The 11,455-nt window shown below is 37.8% G+C and overlaps 1 pseudogene; it reads left to right on the top strand.

The window, feature by feature from the left end:
• Window positions 1–7,557: 7,557 nt before the first annotated feature.
• Window positions 7,558–9,774, top strand: LOC118344562 (annotated as a pseudogene).
• Window positions 9,775–11,455: the final 1,681 nt, after the last annotated feature.

The following is an 11,455-nucleotide window of genomic DNA, read 5'->3' on the forward strand; positions in this document are numbered from 1 at the left end:
CCTTTGTTGTTCATTTGAATTTGATATCTCTTCACACATTTGACAAAGAAGTTTATGGGATTGGACATGGATCAACTTCGTTTCATATAACTGTTCGATTCCTTCATAAAAAATTTTAAATGATGCCAATTTTTAACAGCATGAATGATAAGTAACAGAGAAAACAAAAAGGAAAATAAAAAAGTTAAAAAACCAAGAAGTTGAGGACATTTGAAGGTAGATGGCGCAATAGAGTTGGCACTGCAAAGTAAAAACAAAATTTTAATTTCTTACTTGAAACACGTTAGAAAATTATTACCTGAAGGAAACTAATAAAATATTTATAGTACACCATTCGAACTTATGCATATTCCACTGAAAAAGAAAAGAAGTTGTGCATATTCCCATTAAAATCTCCTTCTTTGGTAAGTCAAAGGAAATTTTATAGAATATGCTAAACCTAGAACACGGGCATCAATATTATAGTCTTATTCTCTTAAATGTTTTGAATGTTTTGAAGAGTACCAACATTTTAATGTAGTTCTCATCGAAATGTTTTGAAACTTGACCTTATTTTGTTAGTGTCATTAATCTTCAAGCATGACCATGGTGTACTTCCTCCCACTCCACCTCTAGTTAGATGGGTTTTGAATGCATTTTGGCGATAGATTATGGTCTTGAAGCCATCCCCTACCCATCTTGCTTGAAGATTATAATATTTTATCCTTTTAGTTAACATTCTTTACTGCATGGTATGCCATTAGAAATGCAATGACACTACAAGAAAACTAATTAATTGTGGCCAATTATTTTTTTACCAAAATTACTATTTCCTGCTAAAATGAATCTATTTTCATCATAAATAATCATTCTTGTCGTAAATAATCTGTTATATATACTTGTTTTTCTTGTAGTGAGAGCAAAGGAGGCTAGCAATCCCTTTAAATATTTGTTATTTGTAATTATTTTAAATTTGGAGTCATTGTTACCACTTGTGTGGACTGTGGAGAGCACTAACCTCCACTTGGTTAGGAGGCGCTAACAATTAGGGGTGGGCAGCGGGGCCCTGCACCCCGCTGCCCCACTCCTATCCGCCCCACCCCGCATGGTGGGGCGGGCAATCCCGCTCTGCCCATGTAGGGGTCATCTAGAGCCACTAGCGGGGGCAAGGGACGGGGAGGTTAGACTTGTTTATATAAACGTAAATATATATTTATATTTTACAAATTGTATATATATAAATATATATTACAATTTGTTAGACTTGTTTAAAAAATATGCACTAACAAATTTAAAAATTATATAGTTTAAAAACTAATACACTACAATTTACACAAAATATGCACTAGCAAATTTAAAAATTAGATAGCTTTTAAATTATAGTCATATTTACAAATTTTAAATTTATAATTTGAGTTTAAAAATGTATTTTTAATCACTTTTGGACTTAGGAATAATTTTTAAATCTAGTAAAAATGTAGTATATTTTTTAAGTGGACGGAGGAGGGGCGGATTGCGTATCCGCCCCATACCCCGCCCCCGCATCCCGGGGTCGGGGGATGGGCCCCATGCGGGGTGGGATGCAGGGAAGGGTTGGCCCCGCCCCATAGGGAGCGGGTATCACCCCTACTAACAATCACTTTAAATATTGGTTTATTGTAGCTATTGTAAAATTGAGTAACAATAATCCGCTTGATAACTTTTCATCTCCATATTTGATCGAACACTACTCCGTAAATGTCCCTTCTAATGTTTAATATTATAACAGTAGGTTAATGGCTTGTTTGGATAGTGAGATGAGATGATATGATTTTAAATGAGTTAAATAAAATATTATTAGAATATTATTATTATTTTAAGATTTAAAAAAATTGAATTATTTCTTATATTTTATACGAGAACTTGGGAAAGTTGTAACACGACTCTATTCAGTGACTTGCTGGTTTATATAGAAAAGGAGAAACTATCGGACTGTGTCACAGGTAATCTTGATAGAACATGAGTGCAAACACCCAAACATTTCAATGAAAAGCAAGAGAGAAGAGTGTGGTACTAACAATACTTGTAGATCCATGTTTCCAAAACACAAGCCGACTTCCACTAGGGAATAAATGAGGCGCAGAAGCCAATGCCAACAAGGGGGAGTTCACATACCCGTTATTAGCAAATGTCAAACGTGGGCAATGCTTTAATAAATCCAAGGCAATATCTGTACTTGTGTTGGAAGAAAACAATAAACAAAAAGGAAATTACGCTGTGAATTAAGATTTGAAATTGTCCAGAACAACTAATGTACATTCATAGATAAGAGTTGTTACCCAAGGTTCCCGCAGATATAGCATCAATAAAAAGATTAGCACCGTTATAGCTTCTTTCCGGCATCAAATCTTCCGGCGGAGTGAGAGAATACAAATAGCGAGCCGTTTCTACGTGCCCAAAAGAAATGGCCGTATTAACCGGAAGAATTCCAGTCAAACTTGCAATGCTGATCAACTTCTTGTTCTTGCTAAGCATGCACTGCGCAATAGCTTTTTTTCCACCAACAGCTGCCTCAGTTAGGGCTGAGAAACCGTCATAATCGAGGGTTTCCAAGTTATCTTCCGGCATCATGTAATGGACCCAAGCTTGACCTATTCGAGAAGTCACTCTCCAGATTGTAAGGAAGAGAAGAAGAATGAAGGTGTAGAAGAAGAGAGAAGTCTGCAACTGAGTGAAATTATCCATTGGGTCTTTTCCCCCCAACTTCTTCTATTTATAGTGTTTGTTTGAACAAAACGACAGTGTTTAAGCAACACTTATTATGATTCTTGTAAATGAAACGACTGCGTTTACAATTAATAAGAAGAAAAGACATTAAACGACAATGTTCTATTTAAGACTGAAACTAATTTTACATCATACGACGTCGTGCTTAGTTGCTCATATACAACTAACTGCCCTCAACGACCTTCCATTTCTGTCTTATGCACATCAGGCCTGCCTTCCTGCGTACTGCACCTTGCCCACAACACCTTTACCCCGACTGTCATCCTTCCACTCCAGCACCTCTTCCATCCTTAACACACCCTCCCCCTTTAAAGCACCTTGCCCACAAGGTGGGAAAATTGCTGATGAAGCTGCCAGTAAGGTTCCCATGTGCATTCTTCCACTCCAGCACCTTCCCATTGGATCAAGACTTCCACCAATGCTCTATTATCTTTCTTGACACTTCTCCTCTCCAAGATCTTCTCAGGCTGAGGCCTTAACTCTCCTTGTAAGTCCACAGGAGGTAAGGAAGAGATAGGTGTAAATTGATCCCCAATCTTTTTCTTCAAAACAGAAACATGAAAAACTGGGTGTATGAGTGAATCTGAAGGTAAGCATAAACGATATGCCACTTTGCCAATTCGATGAGTGATCTGAAATGGGCCAAAATATCGAGGTGAAAGTTTAAGGTTTCTTCTAAGTGCCACAGATTGCTGTCTATATGGTTGAAGTTTAAGATAAACCCAATCCCCCACAGAAAATTCCCTGTCAGTTCTGTTTTTGTCATAATAAAACTTCATTCTATCTTGAGCCAAGGACAAATTGGATTTGAGGGTAAAGAGAATCTGTTCTCGAGTTTGCAAGAGCTGGTCCACTGTCTGATTAGAAGTCAAACCAGGAATATAAGCCTGCAGTTTAGTTGGAGGGACCCCATACACAGCTTCAAATGGAGTCAGCTTTGTGGAAGTATGAAAGCTAGAGTTATACCACCACTCAGCTAATGAGAGCCAATCCACCCATAGCTTGAGTTTGTCACCAGAGAAATACCTCAAAAAATGTTCAAGACACTTGTTGACAGCTTCTGTTTGGCCATCACTTTGAAGGTGATAAGCTGATGAATAAGATAGATTAACTCCCTGCAACTTGAAAAGTTCACTCCAAAAAGAACTAGTAAATGTTGAGCCACGATAAAAAACAATGGTTTTAGGCAAACCATGTAACTTAAAAACATTATTGAAGAACGGTGAGGCCACTTGAGCAGCTGTAAATGGATGCTTTAAAGGCATAAAATGAGCATATTTTGATAATCTGTCTACTACCACCATAATGACAGAATACCCTTTCGAAATGGGTAAACCTTCAACAAAATCCATTGAAAGGTCAGTCCATATTTGGTCAGGAATAGGTAAGGGTTGTAAAAACCCTGCTGGAAGAACATTCTGGATCTTGTTCCTTTGACATATGTCACAGTCCCGAATGAACTGCTTAACATCATGTTTGAGACCAGGCCAATAAAATTCTAGTCTTGCTCTATGCAAACATTTGTGGAAGCTAGAATTGCCAGCAGCAGGACTAGAGTGCAAGTAGTTCAAAATCTGTTGTTTCAAAGGGAAGGAATCTGGCACATAAATTCTGTCTTTCTTAAACAAAAGACCATGCCTCAGTTTGAATGTAGAATGAGATGTAGGGTCAAGTTGCAAAGTAGTGACTAGCTTCTGTGTGTTATGATCTGTGGCATAGCTGCTTTCAATTCTGAGAGCCATGTTGGTGTGGGAAATGACAATGCTGCCAACTCTCCAAACTCATCCACCAGATCCTTTCGAGACAAGGCATCAGCCACCTTGTTCTCCACCCCTTGCTTATACTCAATAGAAAATTCATAACCAATAAGCTTAAAAAGCCATCTTTGCTGAGCAACAGTGCCAATCTTCTGCTCAAGCAAATATTTAAGGCTATGGTGATCAGTTTTGATCACAAAAGCACTTCCTAAAAGATATGGCCTCCATTTCTTAACAGCTAGCACTAAGGCTAGAAGTTCTTTCTCATAAGTGGAAAGAGTTAAGTTTTTCCCTTTCAAGGCTTGACTGAAAAAAAGCTAAGGGCCTTTGGTCTTGCATCAGAACTGCTCCTATGCCAGTTGCACAAGCATCACACTCAATAACAAATACCTTAGTGAAGTCAGGCAAGGCAAGAACAGGAGGGCTAGTGACAGCAGCTTTCAATGCATTAAAAGAGTTTGTAGTAGAATCTGTCCACACAAATGCATCTTTCTTCAACAAGGAAGTCAAAGGGGGCAACAATCAGACCATAACCCTTAATGAACTTTCTGTAGTAGCCTGTCAAGCCTAAGAAACCCCTCAATGCCTTTAGATTTTTTGGTATTGGCCAAGTGACCATAGACTCCAATTTTTTTGGATCTGCCCTCACTCCCTCCCTGGAAATCAGATGGCCCAAATATTCAATCTCCTGACATGCAAACTTACACTTTGACTGCTTAGCATAAAGTTGATGGTGCAGTAAGGTTTGCAAAACAGTAGAGAGATGATCCAAGTGAGAAGACATGTCACTGCTGTAAACCAGTATGTCATCAAAGAAAACAATGACAAACTGTCGAAGGAATGGCTTGAAAACTTCATTCATAAAGCCCTGAAATGTTGAAGGGGCATTGGTGAGACCAAAGGGCATTACAAGAAATTCATAATGCCCTTCATGAGTTCTAAAGGCAGTCTTAGAAATATCCTCATCTCTCATACGTATCTGATGATAACCAGCTCTAAGATCCAATTTAGAAAAAATTGTTGAACCAGAAAGTTCATCCAAGAGCTCATCCACAACAGGAATGGGGTACTTGTCCTTAATAGTGGCTTCATTTAAGGCCCTATAGTCAATACACATTCTCCATGTGCCATCAGACTTCCTGACTAGCAACACAGGAGATGAGAAGGGTGACTGACTTGGCCTAATAACCCCAGAGTTCAAGAGCTCCTTAACAATTTTTTCAATTTCTGCTTTTTGGTAAAAGGATATCGATAAGGTCTAACACTGATAGCAGAAATGTCTTGTTTCAAATTGATCTTGTGGTCATGAGACCTATTGGGTGGCAAGCCAGTAGGTTCATTAAAAACTTCCTTATACTGCTGTAGAAGTTGCTGCACTTGTACATTCTGCAATGATGGAAGTTCAATGGAACTGCAAGCTACTATCTGCAGGAAAATGCCTTTACTTCCACAACCAAAAGTCTCAAAGGATTCCTCATCATTGATAAGATTTGACTGAGGTACTGTCAAACCTTTTAAGGAAATTTCCTGACCATTACATTGAAACTGCATACTCATATTGACAAAGTCCCAGAGAATAGGACTCAAGGTGGATAACCACTGAATTCCAAGAACTGCATCACATCCTCCCAGGGAAAGTGTAAAGAAATCAACTGTGAAAGGTATGCTCTGAATTGACAAAGGCACAGCCACACATTTACTCGTGCTCTCAATGAGCTGACCATTAGCCACTTTAACATTAATAGTCTGGCCAAGTTGTACATGTAATTTACATCGAGCAGCAGCCACAGTGTTCACAAAATTATGTGTGCTACCAGTGCCAATTAAAATTATCAACTTCTTCTTGCCAATACAAGCCATAAGTCTCATGGTCTTAGGTCCTCCTCCACCTACCATAGACTGTAATGAAATAGAAGCCATCTCAGCTTCAACTTCCACAGGTTCAACAACCAACTCACCAGTAGCATCAACATTTTCTTCACCACTTGACTCACCAAATTCCATACCTTCTAGTAAAAATAACTTTGGTCTTGCACACTTATGACCTGGTTGCCATTTATCATCACAGAAATAGCAAAGGCCTTTTTTACGCCTTTCCAGCATCTGAGACTCAGACACCTTCTGATAAGGAAGCCTAGGTAAAGGAGAAACTCGTGGAGCTCCTAACAGTGAAGGAGTTTGTCCAGATTTTAACAAATTCGACTCTGGACTAAACTTACTCGAATCAGTAAGTGAATTTCTCCAAGGTCTCCTTATACTCACCACATACTGTTCCTGAATTTTGGCTAAACCAAAAGCATCATTCAAGGATAAAGGATTCAACATCCTAACAGGTAATCTGATCTCATCTCGCAGGCCACGCAAAAAACAGCTCAACTTGTTTTTCTCAGACAAGCCTCTAATATGATTGGAAAGGATCTCAAACTCAGATTTTTAATCATTAACTGTACTAACCTGCTTGAGTCGAGTAAGTGACTCCATAAGATCATCATACGGAGTAGATCCAAAGCGGATCTGAACAGCCTTGATGAAGTCCTCCCAAGAAAGAAAGGTTCCAGCCTCACTAGCATCCTGGAACCAGACCAAGGCTTCATCATCCATGTGGAAAGAAGCAATGAAAATACGTTGGCCAGGAGGAACCTGGTGATACAGGAAGTACTGGTTCGCACGATAGATCCATGGTGATGGATTACCACCACGAAATCTAGGAAAATCCAATTTAATACCCCTGGCAAAGCCTCTGTTCACTAGCTCTCTTTGGTTCACGTCCCCTGCGTCATCCTCCATATCTTCATGTCTGTGCCTCATGTGTTGATCTTGATTATCTTGACGTCTATTACCAGGATCTTTAGAATCGTGACAAGAAATCTTAGAGATTTGTTGTAAAACCTCTTGAATTTTTTTGTCTTGTGTTTCTCTTTCCAATCTCGCCGCCTCTTGCTGCTTCAACAATAAACAAATCACATCTTCGATCTGCTTTTGCTGACGTTCTTGTTGTTGCCGTAAGTGATTCATTGAATCTACTATTTGAGCATACGAACGCGTTCCTTCTGCCATGACTGATACCAACTGTAATGGACCCAAGCTTGACCTATTTGAGAAGTCACTCTCCAGATTGAAGGAAGAGAAGAAGAATGAAGGTGAAGAAGAAGAGAGAAGTCTGCAACTGAGTGAAATTATCCGTTGGGTCTTTTCCCCCCAACTTCTTCTATTTATAGTGTTTGTTTGAACAAAACGACAGTGTTTAAGCAACACTTACAATTAATAAGAAGAAAAGACATTAAACGACAACGTTCTGTTTAAGACTGAAACTAATTTTACATCATACGACGTCGTGCTTAGTTGCTCATATACAACTAACTGCCCTCAACGACCTTCCATTTCTATCTTATGCACATCAGGCTAGCCTTCCTGCGTACTGCACCTTGCCCACAACACCCTTACCCCGACTGTCATCCTTCCACTCCAGCACCTCTTCCATCCATAACACATCAGCTTTACCAACTCGTCCACTACATGAGAATGTCCAGCAGCAACAGCAATGTGAAGAGCCGTGTAACCCTTGTGTGTGATTCTCGCGCCCACTGCGTTGGGCCCACGCTCGAGAAACTCCCTCGCAGCGGTCCAATTTCCACTCCGCACAGCCTTGCACAAGTCCCCATACATGAGATAGCCATCGTCCCCATCGACGGTATCGTTGTACGTGCCTGCATTGTTTTTTTTTTTTTTTTTATTGAATAAAATGAAAGTAGAACCATTGTCATAAATTCATAACTAATGGATGAAATTTTCTTTAAATATAAATTTAAGAAGTACTTATTTAAGGGCCACAATTTATACAAATAATACGCATGCCACGTCAGTGCAGCGTACTGAGATATCTACCCAATGAAAAAGAAAAAAAGAAAAAATCTCTTTTGAATTCTTATATTTTACAATTCAGCACATTATGATATGAAAGCTTTTTATATTAATTATGTTAAAAATAATTAATTTTTTTTAATTTTTTTAAGTTATAATGAATCTTAGTATACTAACACACCGTCTTATGTCTTATGTATAGCATAACTCAATAAATATATATATTATATATATTTCAGTTGTGCAGCATTTTATTTGTAAGGTGTTGAATTTTCCATAGTTATTTATCCTGAAAATTAATGAACTAGCTAGATTTGTATTTCCATATAAAGTTTTGTTACACCCCATATGCAATAGCGTAAGAGTAATGTTTAAATATTAATGATAGAGATGCAACTTATTATAACTAGCCAATATATATGGTACTACCTCGTAAAAAATACTAGCCCTTTTGAATTTCCTATCTCATTTCATTTTTAAATTTTATCTAATCGCCCTCTGTTTAAAAAATAATTTTAAGTTAATTATAAATATCATGTATACACCATTTGTGAGATCTTTGTAATAAAAAATGATTAACTTACAATAGTTTTACTAATTCTACTATTTCATAGTAAATAAAGGGTAGTTTCTTAAAACCGAATTTCATTTTAAATGAAGTGACATATTTACACTTGTTGATTGTGAAATGAGTTGTAAGAGTTGTAAATGTATCATTACCCATATATAATTACTATCACATAATTAAGGTAATAAATATGAGTTTGACTTACTTTCTCATTTAAACTTTTGATTAATGTTGATATATTTTGTCATAAAATCTAAGTAGTAAAACTTTCAGTACCTTTATCTAGGGCTGTGCAGATTACCTGAAAACCCGTCGGACCCGTTTAAAATGACCCGACCCGACCCGACTTTTATCGGTTCGTTATCTGATCGGTTTCCAACCCGACTAGTTATGTGGGTTGTTTACGTTAGTGTCAAACTATCCGAATAAAAATACAAACTTATCAAACACTAGCCACCCAACTCCAAGTCCTGAGCGGAAAACCCTTCCCTCTTTATCTCTCGTGTTTGTGGAGTGAAGAATCACAGCAAAAATAAGTCGCAGGTCAGCAGCGGTGGGACCGAAGGGGAAGAAGAAGGGAGCCACATACGTGATTGACTGCGCTAATCCGGTTGAGGAAAAGATCATGGATATTGCCTCACTTGAGAAGTTCCTCCAGGAGAGAATCAAGGTTGGAGGCAAGGCCGGCACTCTCTGTAATCCATCACCGTTGTCCGCCAAAAGAGCAAAATCTCTATCACCTCTAACAACTTCTCTAAAAGGTATCCCAAGTACTTGAAGAAGCACAAGGACAAGAATGTTTACTTCAACATTGTCGAGAATGAGGGCAAGGAGGAAGATTGAATATCTACTATTCTTGTTTGCTACTATCGCTTCTGCAAACGATTGCATCCGAATGACTTCTGCAAAGTTTGCTTTTTTCATTTTTTGTTTGTTTGATGTCTTTTCTTGAGATTGAGAAGAATTTGAGACGGATGGAGATTGATATTATCATTTGAGGCTTAGATTTGAAATAAATCAATGTGCATGAAGTTAGGTTTTTTTTTTTTGTGTGGCAAAGGTCGGGTCATACGGTTCGACCCGAGTCTATTTTAATCGGGTCGGGACGATTCGGTTTGGCGAGATAAATAGAATGGGGATCGGATCGGGTGTAAACTTGGTTGTGACGGGCCGGGTTGCAGCCCTACCTTTATCATTACTCATTGCATTGGTTAATTACATGGGCATATTTACTTTACAACTTATTTGCAACCGATCAATGTTATTGCATTATTTCATTAAAATATAAGTTGTCTGATTAATTTATGAGTTTCCTCCCATCATGACTTGAATTTAAACTTCCCTTAATCACCGTTTGTTTTGCACATGCTGCCAAAATAGTTGTAAAAAATATTATATATGTATCCTTACTCTTGGTGGGATTTGGATAGTGAGATGAGGTCAAATGATTTTAGATAAAAGTTAAAAGTTGAATAAAATATTGTTAGAATATTTCTTTTTAATATTATTATTATTTTGAGATTTGAAAAATTGAATTGTTTATGGTATTTTATGTTAAAATTTATGAAAGTTATAATGATGAGATGAAACGAGATAGGTTGAAATGGTTTTGGTATACAATCTAAATGTTAATGTTTTCCAACATATTAATACTAATTTGAAACAAAGTTAGTACATGGTTGCATTGAGATGTCATACATTCATCGTTGTCTTGCAATGATGAATTTAATTAACAAAAATGCTAAACGTCCCGAATTTGGGACCCAAAAAGTATCCCGAATGTCGTATTTTTTTTTTCTTAGTGATTAAGGAAGTATTTTTTAATGATATTGAAAAATTTTTTAATTTTTTTAAAAATGTTTATGATGGTTAAAAAACTATATAAAAAAAAAAAGAAAAAAAAATTGAAATGTTCTATTCGGGAAGTGTATTCGGGAGCTTTTCTCAGAAAGTGTAGCAGCGCTCGTTAATTAATACAACTTAGTACACTTTTTTTATTTAATTAATAAATTTATCATTGTCTTGCAACTTTATTCATGTGGTACATGATTCAAATTGTTTTGTATGCATGCATTTAGGGTTGGGCAAAATTATGAAATTTTCGACTCTGCTCGACATCCACTCCAATTCCGACGGAGTCGGAGTGGTCGGATTTCAGAGTTGGAGTTCAGAGTAGCTCCGAATAGGTTTCAGAGTTAGAGTCGGAGTTCGGAACTCCGAACTACGACTCCGAATATTTTTAAAAAACCCAGATGTAAAACGACGTCATTTTACATCTGGGTTGTTTTTTTAAAAAAAATAAACGACGCCGATCCACTTAATGTGGGACGGCATCGTTTTATCATGCGGAGGGGGCCAAAATGCAGGAGCCCCCCCCTCCCTTCTTCCTTCTCCCTTCTCTGTACTCTCTCATCTGCTGTGTCTCACGTCTCTCTTGTGTGTGTTGCTGCTGTTCCTCATTGCTCCTCCGTGAGACTTCAAGCCGAGCTTCAGCCTCCGTTCAACTTCAGCCTACGGTGAGAGT

This window comes from Juglans regia, chromosome 14 (assembly GCF_001411555.2).
Source record: "Juglans regia cultivar Chandler chromosome 14, Walnut 2.0, whole genome shotgun sequence".
Lineage (NCBI taxonomy): Eukaryota > Viridiplantae > Streptophyta > Magnoliopsida > Fagales > Juglandaceae > Juglans > Juglans regia.